Consider the following 13,118-nt stretch of genomic DNA (forward strand, 5'->3'; position numbering starts at 1 on the left):
ATGGCGCCAGCAACTCTGACCCTGTGGGTTCTGTCACTCAGCCAGTTTGCAACCCATCTTGTGATGTATGGGTTAACATTTAAGCTGATGAGTTTTTCAATGATACCCAAGTGGGGTATTGTATCGAAGGCCTTCGCCAGATCGAGGTAGGCTGTATGGACTGCCTTTCCCTCATCAATGGCTTTGGTGACTGTTTCAAAAAGTCAACCAAGTTTAGAAGGCATGATCTGCCTTTGACAAAGCCAAACTGGGATGGATCCAAAGTCTGCAAATTCCCTATGTCTTTATTTATGAGGTCCATTATGATCCTCTCCATGGCTTTGCAGATAAGGCTTGTCAAGCTAATGGGCCAGTAATTTCCAGGGCCGGTGGAGGCACCGCCTTTGTGAAGTGGGACCACAGTTGCAGTGCGCCTCTCCATGGGTACGTATCCAGAGGTAAGACTATGATTAAACAGCTGTCCTAGCTGTGGGTTTAATTCCTCGTTGAGTTCGTGGAGCACACAGCCGGGGACACCATCAGGTCCCATGGATGCTGTGTTTTTTGCTTTGGAGAGAGCAGTTCTCACTTGGGCGTTGGAGATGTTTGGGGGGCTGCAATCGCTTGGTATAGATATCTGGGGAGAAGTTTGCACTGAACCTGTCAGCCAGTATGTTGGCAATGTCTGTAGGATCAGTAATCTTCACATCATTTTGAACTAGTTCTGAGCATATCTGGGAGTTTCCTCCCAGGTTTCTAACATAGCTAAAGAAGGCCTTATGATTGTCTTTTGAGTCTTTAGCTATTTTTCTCTCAAAATTTGCTTTGGATGATTTTATGAGAGCTCTTAGTTTTTTACTTATAGTGATCAAGGGTGTCTTACCTTTTAAGGATTTTGCTCTATCTTGTAGTAGCTTCCTCCTTTTGTTGTAGAGTTTGTTTATGGCTGGGGTCCACCAGACTGGACGCTTGCCTTTGGTACAAAGAGTCTTTGTTTTGCTTGGGATTGCCTTATCCATGCAGTCCTGCAGGTACTGGTAGAAGGCATTTGTAAGTGATTCAGCGGCTTGAGTACTGTTTTCCGCTGGCTCGGGGGCCTTAAAGGAGACCACACTAGTCTTTAGAAGTGTGAAGTCAGCTTTCGAGAAGTTCTTTATTGTGGTCTTTTTTATTTCAGGTGGGGGTGGGATGAGGACCTCCAGCGTATATATATATATATATATATATATATATATATATACACACACACGCACACATACTTGAAGCAAGCATGATTAACATCCACAGATGACACATGGTGTTCTAGCATTTCAGTAGCCTATGCTTGAAGTATCTTGTGTTTATGCATGATGCCACACTGCTGCAGCAGGTACATTTTATCAGGGATGCAATATGGCTTAGTACATGTAGGGATGGTGGTTTTATACTGACTACTGTCCTTCTGATCTTCTACAAGTCTAGATTTTCTTTCTTACAGTCTTGTACCATCAGTGTTCATGTCCCAAGCTGCAAACCTAGGACATGTGGACAGTTACATATTGCGTATCTGTGCTGTAGCATCCTTTTTGGACAGGTATTGCTCCATATACATAAAACTTATGTACTCACTATAACTAGGCATCTGTGTTCTCCATTTTTATTCTTCCTCAATGTATGGGTTACAGATCCAATCCTCGGATCTGACTTGGCCACATACTACAGACTTTGGATACAACTCTCGAGCTCCTTCCTCTACCCATAATAACCTAGTCCAGCCTCAATACAACAGATTGAGTTTGCTGCCATAAAGCATTCAGTAAATAATAGAGAAATAGGATAGAAACTAGAGCAGGGATCAAACCAGGAACTGCAGGCTCCAACAGAAAAACAAAATACATCAGGTCACGCCAGAAAATGACAGTAAGGGGAAGGAGGGGAGGGAGGACATTGAGGAAGAATTAAAATGGACAACTGAGATGCCTAGTTATGGTGAGCACATACGTTTTATATTCAATTTTGTCCTTTTCATTCTCTCTCAATGTATGGGACAGAGTCCCCAGTTAAGTAAATATTGGGTGGCCCTCATGGAAGGATATTCCAGAGAACTGCTGAACCAAAAGCAGCTCTACTTCTGGAAATGAAGTCCAATTTGTAATAAATAACAAATATATGAATACTGGACCATATGACTGCTGCACAAATACCAATGGAAGTTCTTTACCAAAATGCAGATGAGGTGGTCATGAATCTAGTTGAATGGGCCTTAGGAAGTTTTGGTAGAGAAAGGCCTTGTTGAAAATAAATCCAGAAAGTGCAGTTAGTTATACATTCGGGCAATGTAACTTTAGAAACTGGAGATCCCGGTCTACAAGGCAAAAAAGAGACAAACTGCTCTGTTTTTCTAAATTATTTTGTTCTAAGTAGAAACATATTTGTCTATGCACATCCAAAAGATGTAGCATGTATTCTCCTTTGTTTGAAGACTTTGGAGAGAATACTGGTAAATGAATGGTTTAATATTAGATTCACAAGCCACAAGTAGAAAAGAAGGATTGGTTCATAAGGTAACCCTGTCTTTATGAAAAATAATGTATGGAGCCTTTGATGAAAAAGCCTGGAGTTCAGAAATCCTTTTAGATGAAGACATAGTCCCCTGAATGAAAGTTAGATATGGCTTGTAATTGTACTTTGATTGTGGACAAACTAGCACCTTCTTGAATGATGGAAGCTAAAACAATCTAGTACAGCAGAGACAGAGGCAGGATCAATGCTATTCTTCCGAGCCAAAATGAAAATATTTTCCATTTACTCTTGTAAATCTTTTTAGTGGAGTATTTTTGTAAGGATGAGTATGGCACTTACTGGAGAAGAAAGCCTAGGCTGTATGGCTATCAATGGAACTGGAGAAACCATGCAGTTAGCTTGAGGTCTGGGATATTGGGATGTTTCATCCCTGAGGGATGTGACAGCAGGTCTGTACTTGGGCCCAGTATTCAAGAAGGATAGTTAAGATGAGACCGGAGAAAGGGGAACCAGATCTGGAAACAAAATGGAGCTGAGATCTTCAACTGACTGGCTTTCTGTAGAGTTTCAGAATCAGAGGTACTGGGGGATAGGTGCAAAGGAGACGAGAGGGCCACATGTGGACTAGACCATCTGTCAGTGACTCTCCCTGAGGGAAGGTTCAGGGCAAAATGCACTTGTGGAGTCACAAAGAGATCACAGCATGGCTGTCCCCAATAACAGAAACTTTTCTACACCACTGATTCATTGAGATACCAATCATGAGTTTTAGTACTTAATAAATAGGCACCTATCCAGTCATGTCTTATGGTTAAGCTCCCAGTGTTTTCTGCTGTCTACCTGATGAATCTGGGCATCTTGGGGCAATGCAGCAATTGCCTCATTTACACAGACAACCCTCTCCTCCTCCCACTCAATACTACAACCTGTGAGAGATGCACTTATATAGCCAAACTGGAAGCAAAGCTCTCTTCACCCATGACTGGACTAGACAGTCAAGAGGAGAAAGTAAACACTTGCACCACACCACACTCATCACATAGTCCCCCAAAACCCACACCAACAACACACACATCTACAGTTGCGGAAGCTCTCAATAAAAATCTGCCCAAGCAACAGGGACCTCCAAAGCAGAAACACAAGCAACCTCCACCCCCCAACGCAACCCAAATGACACATAGCCCACAAACTCAGTCTGCCACTCAACCACAGCCCATAAGGCATAACAACATACCCAACACTCTAGTCATAGATGACTCTATAAGTCAGGCACACTGATATTTCACTCACCAGGGTAAACAAGGAGAAAGTTACTATCAGCTGCCTGTCGGGTGCCAAGTTCTGCCACATAATGCACGCACTCAGGTCACGCCACAAGTAGTACAAATATGACTCTGTCATTGTCCATGTTGGTGTGAATGACCCGAGACGTACCCCTCTGGACTACATGAAAAGAGACACAGAGGAGCTGTCCAATCTTGTAGCCCAGGCAGGTATGACCCTAGCCCTGAGTAGCATCCTGCCTTCACCCAGAATGGTACTACAGTACAAAGACAAAATGACTGACTTCAACAATTGGCTAAGCTTCTGGTGTTATTCTAAGGGGATCCAGTATCTGGCTGCCTGAGATGACAATCGACAGACCACGATGCTTTGCAGAGATGGCCTGGACCTGTTGCCCTTGGGATTCCGGATACTGGCTAATGCTCTTGTCACCCCTATAGTGCCTTTTTTAGGAAAGGTTCAAATGACAAATTCACCACTGCAACTGGTACAAGCAAGCAAAATCTGAGGGTAATGTTACTCAGTGCTAGAAGTCTAAACCTCAAAATGCACTCACTCAAGGCACTCCTTAAAATGGAGAACATCGACATCTGTGCAGTGACAGAGACCTAGTTCAAGGCTCCAGAGAGTACCCCTGCATTACCAGGTCGTAATTCATACCACATCTTTTGGCCACCTAACCTGGACCGAAACACCAAAGGTGGAGGCGTGTTCATATTCATTAGGGATATCCACACCTCCAGGCTAGTTGCTCAGCATAATGCATCCGAGATTATCCAAATGAAACTAACTCTGGGCAAGACCGCAATCCAAATTGTAGCATGCTAAAGATCCCCCACCATGCCCCAGGATTCCCACTCCTCATTTCTTGATATACTGGAAAATATTAGGGTACAACCTAACACCCTAATAATGGGTGATTTCAACTACCCCATTAACTGGGACAACTACTCATGTACCAACTCTTTTGCTAAACATTTTCTGGAATTCATAAATTCCAATGCCTTGGATCAACTTATCCACACTCCCACCAGGGACAGCAATATACTAGACCTGGTCATTATCAACATGGGCATCCGGTGTTCCACACCAGAGGTCAGTTCTTCATTGGTCAGATGCGACCACAAGCTAATCATCCTAGACATCCACATCCCGCTTCCACCCCTCATTACGGAAACCACCGTAATAAATCTCTCCAAAGCCAACTTCACACTTCTTAAGACAGAAGTGGCAAACTTCACGACACCCATGCTGATGGACAATAGAGGTAGGACCGCTGAATCCTACACAAATGCAGTTTATAAGCACATACACAAGTGCATGGGTTGTGCAATCCCTAACAGAACCACGATGCTAGCCTCCAAAAAAAAAAGGAAGCCAATCTGGTGGTCCCATAATTGGAAGATCTCCCTGGTCAGCCTCAGTAAGAAGCTGCGATCCCTCATAAAATCCTCCAAAGCTAGTTATGAAAACAAAATCGCCACTGATTCTGAAGACAACCACAAAGCATTCTACAACTATGTCAAGAATCTCAATGGCAACACTTAGATCTTCTCAGAGTTACAGCACAATGACACTAAACATACAGAACCAACTGATATTGCCAACATCCTGGCAGATAGGTTCAGTGCTAACTTTACCCCCCTCTCACCCCCTAAAGGACCCATCTCTATACCGGAAGAATGCAAAGTTCCTGTAATCTCCGCTGCACAGGTAAAAACCACACTCTCCAAAGCTAGGAACACAGCATCCATGGGACCGGACAACATCCCAGGCTGCCTTCTACATGAACTACAGAATGAACTGGCACCCCACCTAAGTACCATGTTCAATTATAGCCTTACCTCAGGCTTTGTGCCCACTGAATGGTGCAAAGTGACGGTCATCCCACTCCACAAAGGGGGAGCCACCACAGATCCCGGGAACTACCGCCTCATTAGCGTGACGAGCCTGGTCTGCAAGGCTATTGAACGTATCATCATGGAACTTATAAACAATTACATTGGTAATCTCCAAATTCTGGACCCCACCCAGTTCGGGTTTGTAAAAGGCAGATCATGTCTTCTAAACCTGATAGACTTCTTTGAAGTGGTCACCAAAGCTGTAGATGAGGATAAGGTGCTTCACACAGTCTATCTAGATCTCCCCAAGGCTTTTGACACCATCCCCCACTTTGGAATTATAGATAAACTCACTAAACTAGGTATAAATACCTATGTCACAAGATGGGTTGCCAACTGGCTCACTGACAGAACCCACACAAAGTAGCAGACTCCAAATCCGACTTCAGACCAATGACAAGTGGAGTACCACAGGGTTCAGTCCTGGGTCCTCTCCTGCTTGGTACCTACTTCTCTGAAGTACAGGCCAACACAGATGGTCTTTGGCTAATGAAGTTCACAGATGACTGCAAATTAGGAGCCATAATCGAAACTTCTAATGATGTGGACATCCTACAAAAGGGCCTCACTGAGACAGATGCCTGGTGTCAAAGCCATGGCCTCAAGCTCAATGCCAAAAAGTGCACTGTCATCCCTTTTGGTAAAAACTCTGTACCCATGAACTACCCCATAGGCAGTTGTCTACTTAACACCGAATGTGTGATGAGACCTTGGGACACAGGTGGACAGTAGTCTCTCCTTTGATAATCACATCGGCATAGTAGTCAGGAAATCTTTCTACATGGTACACCTCATCACTAAAGGTTTCGCATCCAGGAAAAAAGAGGTCATTGTTCCCCTCTACTCGTCCCTCATTAGACCCATTATAGAATACAGCACCCCTTTTGGTATGTACCTCACAAGATATTTACAACTGGAAAGGCCGCAGAAATACCTCACAAAGAGGATTACCGGCCTCAAACAGATATCTTACACAGACGGTCTCAAAAAAACTCCAGCTTTACTCCATCACATATTGCTTACTCAGAGGCAATCTCTGCCTAACATACAAAGCTATGCCAAACCCAGAGCTGTTCAACATGCTCCACTTTAAGAAATCCCAAATCTCTCTGAGCTACTCGCTCTAGGGACCTAAACCTTGTCACCACAATAAACAAACATGCTGGAGGGATAGATTCCTGTCCCAGAGACTTCCCATACTCTGGAACAAACTACCTATCTATATCAAAGCTCCTCATTGGCACTCCTCAAGAAAAATCTTGATGATTGGATGGGAGATCGGAAATTCACCCCAGGGATCACTTCTGTGGCTCTGCTTGACAGGGGCGCAGGAAAATAATTTTCTTGGGTGGCAAAAGCCAGCGTACCTTTTTGGCTAGGCTTATATAGGCCCTAGGGCTAATAGCCTAGTACCTACCTATGAACCTATGAGGCTTAAGAATGGACCTGCTGAGTTTGTCTGCCAGTACTTTGGATTTCCCTGGAATGGGTGTTGCTACTAGAAAGTGGTTGGAGGAGATCGCCCATTGCCACACTCTAAGACCTTCTTGACAGAGAGGGTAAAATTGAATTCCCCTTTGTTTGTTGATGTACCAGACCACAGACATGCTGCTCGCCTGAATCGCAATGGTACCTAGAGGGAGAGCATCTTGAAATGCCTGCAGTGCTAAAAGGGCTGCTCTCATCTCCAGGACATTAATATGTAAATTGGTCTCTTGGAGGACCATGTGCCCTTGGACCATCCTTCCCAAGTAATGCCCCCCACCCCAATTAAAAAGCATCTGTGATCACTGTGGCCAATAGGGGAGACTGAACAAAAGATTGACCAAGGTAAATGTAGTCTGATTGTATCCACAAGCAAATGTGGCTTTTGCATATCTGAGTAAGTTTGACTGAAAAGGATAGGGGCTGTCGAAGAATAGACCATTGAACAGCTAAAGGCCATTGAAAAACATGCATAAAGTAACATGCTAATGGGACTAATACTATGGATGCTGCCATGGATCTTAAAACCTTGAAGAATAATACTGGCAGGAGGAGTAGGATGAGAAAGAATTTGATGAACCTGAGATCTGAGTGCATACATGATGAGAAGGTAGGGAAGCAATCTGATTTCTTGTGTTTAGATGGCCATCAATAAACTCCAGGCTCAGTACTGGTGTCAATTTGGATTTGGCAATATTGACTGTTATGCCTAGTGATTAACATATCTAGAGCATATAGTCCTTGGACTGTTCTAGGAGATAAATGCTTCAGGAGGTGAGAAGCCAGTCATCTAGATATAGAAACACTTGGAGTCTCAGGTGAGCTGCTACCACTGCCATATACTTAGTAAATACCCTGGGGGCTGTGGTGAGTCTAAAGGCCAGTATTCTGGAGTGGTAGTGACTGGTTCCCAGCTGAGAGAGTAAATGTCTCTGGGACTGCCTGTGAATTTTGATGTGATAGTATGTATCCTCAAGATCGATGGAGCACATCCAATCGTCCTTGTGTAGAGGAGGTATAATGGACTGAACCATGACCATTCGGAACTTTGATTTCTTCACATATTGGTTCAGAGTGCCAAGATCCAAAACTGGTTTCAGGTCCCCTGTATTTTTGCACAAAAAGGAACCTTGAGTAAGTTCCAAATCCTGTTTGGTCTGGTTGGACCACCGGGAAAATTCTTGTCCAGCAGCTTTTGGATTTCTTGTGCTTCTTCCCTCTGACTGGTTGGAATGTTAGGGAGCTTCTTTCTTCTGAAATTGGGAATCTAGGAAAAGCATATGAAGTAGCCTCAGGATATTATTTTTAGCACCCAAGAATCTTTTGTTGTAGCAGTTCAGGCTTCTGGGTGCAAGGAGAAGCATCCCCCGACTGCCTCAGGAGGCAGGCAGTCTGGCAACACTTCAGAAGTGCTGAAAGGGTCTATCTGAAAAGGAATCTCAGGAACTCATTTTATGGGCCTCCTCTGCTGTGAGGATGGCATTTTCCCTCATCTGCCTCTGAAGGAATGGTCTCCAAGTGAGTAATAGAAACATCCTGAGATTTAAGAAGCCACATTTTCTTGCCAACTCTCTTATCTCTTGAAAACAATTGCTGAGGGGTAGAAAATTTAATTCTTACAGCAGAGTCTTTCCTTCTTGCTCACTGCAGGAAACTGTTTCATAGATGGACCAAACAAGGATGTTCCATCAAAGGCATGGGATCATAGGCGGTTAACTAGGCTAATGACCCTGGGGGCCCTTACAAGCCTAGCCAAGTTTTACCCTTATTTCTACAGTCAGCATCTATCACCCCTGTCCAAGAGGGACATAAGTGGAACCCCTGGGGTGAATTTAAGGTCACCCATCCCATCGTCCACACTGCATTTGAAGAGGGCCATTGAGGTGCTCTACTTGACATGAAGTGGAAGCATGTTTCAAAGGTGTGGTAACCTCTGGGAGACAAATCTGTCCCTCCAGCTGGTTTTGTTGTCACACACGAGGTTAAGGCAATTAGAGCGAATAACCAGTGTACCATTTGATTTACAGATTATGCAGCATTTCCAATAAAGCAGGGTCAAAGATAGCCTTATATGCAAGGCAGAGATCGCCTCTGAGCAGTCTGTATGAAACAGAATAAAGTGACAGTGATTTCAGATGGTCCTCATAGGACAGATGCTGAAGAACTTGAATTTTCCTAGCGAGGAACCTTTGTGGTCTCTCCAATTGCTGCAGGTGCTTGGAAAGGTACATACCAAAGGGGGCATTGTACTCAGTTATTGCCTGAGGGAAGAGTACACGGAGGTTATAATTTTTTTTTCTGGAGGCAATGCCCTTACTTATGAGATGAGCAACATAGAACACCCTTCTTACCACTGTGGAGACATAGTGATCAAAGGTAAGGTTGCTGTCAACCTATGTGCCCAGGAGTCTCAACACTGAGTGCGTACTTACAGTGTTATTGATGTGGTAGTTATAAGGAACATCACTTACCATTGATGAAAGAAGACTTGAAAGGCTTCACAAAGTAACATAACCTCATCCAGGCATGTCTCCTTACAGCAATGCCTTTACCAGCTGCCTGTGAGATACTCTTTGTTGCATGAGAGATCAGCCTGATGGATGGACTGAAAATACTTTAAAGAGTAGCCACCTGAGATGATTATCATTTGAAATCCTCTGCAGGCATGGACTCAGAGGGATTTGGATAGTTTTTTTTTGCCAAATCTCTCTGTAGCCTTGTAAAGTGTGCCAGGTAATTCAGGGGTCTTAGGGTAAAGGTCACTGAAGCAAATACACACAGAACCCTAGATTCTCTGTTGGGGGATAGACAGAGGATCTCTGTTAAGCTAGCTCCTTTTTGGTGGCTGCTGCCACAATCATTGCATGAACAGGGGGGACTCCTTTGCTCCAGTGGGGTTTATCCTTTGGTGGGGGTAAAATCTTATCCAGATAGTGCAAAATACATTCAACTGAATCCAGTTCCTTCCAAGCCGAGTGACAGACTAACCTGATATGCTCATTGGCCAGGGAGTCATCCAAGATGCAGATGGCCAGCACCAAAAGCCTCTAGAAATACTGATTCCTCAGAAGGATTATTGGTCAGCCAATCACCTTTCTACTTAAAAAATCTCTAAAATGTCTCCAAATGAGACATCATCAGGTGATGATCTGGGGGATCCTTCCTCTTCCTAAAAATCAGTATATTCAGTGAGAGATTGCAAAGGGGAAACTATGTGCCTCCTTTTGAACATTCTCTTCTGGTAGACGTCCTCAGGGGGGATGTTCTCTGGAGGTGTCTGAGGAGAGGGGTAGTTCTTCCAATGGAGCTATCTGGAAGCTATATGGAACTGGCTGTCCCTGTGGAGTAAGTCTGATGGGATCAGAGCTCAGAACTGTAGAGGGGGTAGGATCTGAGGATGCATGAGAAATCAGATCCCTAAAATGACATAAGATCCTTTTCCACAACCTTGAAGGCTGACAGACCCAGATAAGCAGTGGCCAACCGTACTGAAGCTAAACGCTCCAGCACAGGCAGATCATGACTCCGACCAATCCATGCTTCAAGAAGGGAACCAGACCAGAGTTCTCTAATACTGAGGTTCTGAGGGACAGGGATGGATCCAACATCCTCGTAGACCTCAGCCCCACTGATCCATCACTGACACTTTGGCTCCAGGACTCTTCCCGATCTGTAGGCATAAAAGTAGAACTGGTCAGGGACATTGTTGGAGTTGAAGAAATTCTCTTTGGATCTGACACTGGAACTCTCAGAACTGTCAGATCCTGGGGCTCAAACTGCAGAATGGATTGGAGAAGGATGGCTCACAGATAAAATGGGAGACTGAGCCAATATAACCCTCATCTGGATCTGAACTGAGGAACTTTCGAATCATCCTATCCACATCCGCTTCAGAAAGACTCCTGGAGGACCTGATGAAGTAGTGGACTGAGGTCTGGAATGCTTTTCAGGTGTTTGCATAAATGGAGAGTGGAGCCAAGGGAGATAGGATCCACCATAAACTCGGGTGAGTGAATCCTCGGTGTGTATGATGTGCTAGACATGGGATTCAATGATTTTGGACCGATAATCTTGGTAGGGCTGGATGAAATGACAAATAAGATCTGAAAGCTTAGTATCTGTAGTTTGTCTTTTCGGATCAGACGAAGTTAGATCCAATGATTTATGAATTTTTTGTGGTGGCACTGAGGAAGTTTTTGGAGTCTTCAGAGGTGAATGTTTCCTGTGCTCCAAAGGAGATTTATGAAGATTTATTGGGGGTTTGAGACCTTGAGGTAGATGAAGATGAAGGTGGAAGGAATCCCTTAAGGACAACCTTGTTGCACCTGTCAGCTATAGCTCTAAAACTGAACCCCACACAAACAGTACAACTCGTACTGAAGTGAGCTGCTCCTAAGCAATAAACGCACTCCCTGTGGGCATCCGAGTTAGGAATTTTATGCCCACAGGAAGTGCAATTTTTAAAAATTGTCAGCTTATCAGCCATGACAGAAAAATCCAAAGTATAAAAGACAAAGAAAAGAAAAAGATTTTTTATATGAAAAGTAATAATATCAATGGTAAGAAGGAATACAATGTATAAAAGGGTAGGAAAAAGACAGTAAGAGAGGGGGAGCACCAACAATGGTAGTTGTAGGGAACTACAATAAAAATAGTAGAAGGCCTGATGCTGAAATAACCAGAAAAATTAAGAGGGAGGTTTAAATAAATATATGCCGCCTAAAAAGAATAAACTATAATGAGCTGAAGAAAAATTGCTGAATGAAATGACAGCTCTCTATTTGGTCAAGAAATGCTACAAGAGAGGACCCATATCAGAATGCTATGGTGGCAAATGAGCTCTGTGGTATTGGGGATGGACTAAGGCATTATGGGTAGAGGGAAGAACTCAAGAGTTGGATCCAAAGTCTGTAGCATGCGGCATAATCAAGTCCAAGGATTGGATCCATAATCCATACATTGAGGAAGAATGAAAAGGACATCAGATCATACCATCAGTCATTCTTGATGTCCCAAATAAGGTGCTCACACACACACACATTTGACAACACTACTTTATCTCTGTTAGCACAGTGGGCTCTGTGTTGGTTGCATCCCTTCGTTGTTTTAACTTCCCTTTCCTGTGCTGTCTGCATGTTGACCGTGTGCAACACTATTTCTTTGTATTTTACCACCCTTGCTTGTGTTTTGTAGTGCCTTTATAAGTTTATCAACCCAGTACTTCTCTACCTCTTGCCAACAACATGACATCCCTTTTTTTCTCAAAAAGGGAGGGGTGCCTATTCCCCCCAAATATGCTCCTCAGACCCTCCCTCTAATCTTCCTTTCTTCAATGTGTGTCAACCTTTTTTGCCTCATCCAGTTTCTATTGTTCTATCTCCTTACTCCCTGGGATATGTGTATTGCATGCGACCCCTCCACATTTCCCACTATCTGCATAAATTTTAAACTAACAAGCTAATGTGATGCTGGTGATGTGGCATTGCATACAACAACAAAACATTTTACACTTTTTCAATGTCCTCAGCTGCCCAGCCGAGTGAACATCATTCTGACATGGCAAATAATTCTGAATCTACATATTAACATGCTATTGGTACAAACTTGAGTTGTGTGCTATGAATTCCCCATTGTCTACATAACTGTGCATCATTTCTATTATGTATGGCTCCACTGTAAAACATCTCCAGATATATTTGTTTACTAACTAGCTGCAACATATCATGGATAATTTTTCAAAGTACACCATTTCCAAAGCGGGCTACCATTTCTTTCCAAGTGTTTTTCATACTATGTCTTCTTTTATCCTTTATAAGCACTTCTGTTAATTTCAATGATTGGTGAATACTGCCCGCTTACATGCTAATTCCAAACTGCATCTCCTTTACATATTACATTGTTGGCTGATTTCTTGCACTTTACTAAGGTCAGTCTGTAGGTTTTTAACCTTGGCACATACAAAAAAAA

Source organism: Protopterus annectens, chromosome 11.part0 (genome assembly GCF_019279795.1).
Source record: "Protopterus annectens isolate FY-2018-M chromosome 11.part0, PAN1.0, whole genome shotgun sequence".
Taxonomy (NCBI): domain Eukaryota; kingdom Metazoa; phylum Chordata; order Ceratodontiformes; family Protopteridae; genus Protopterus; species Protopterus annectens.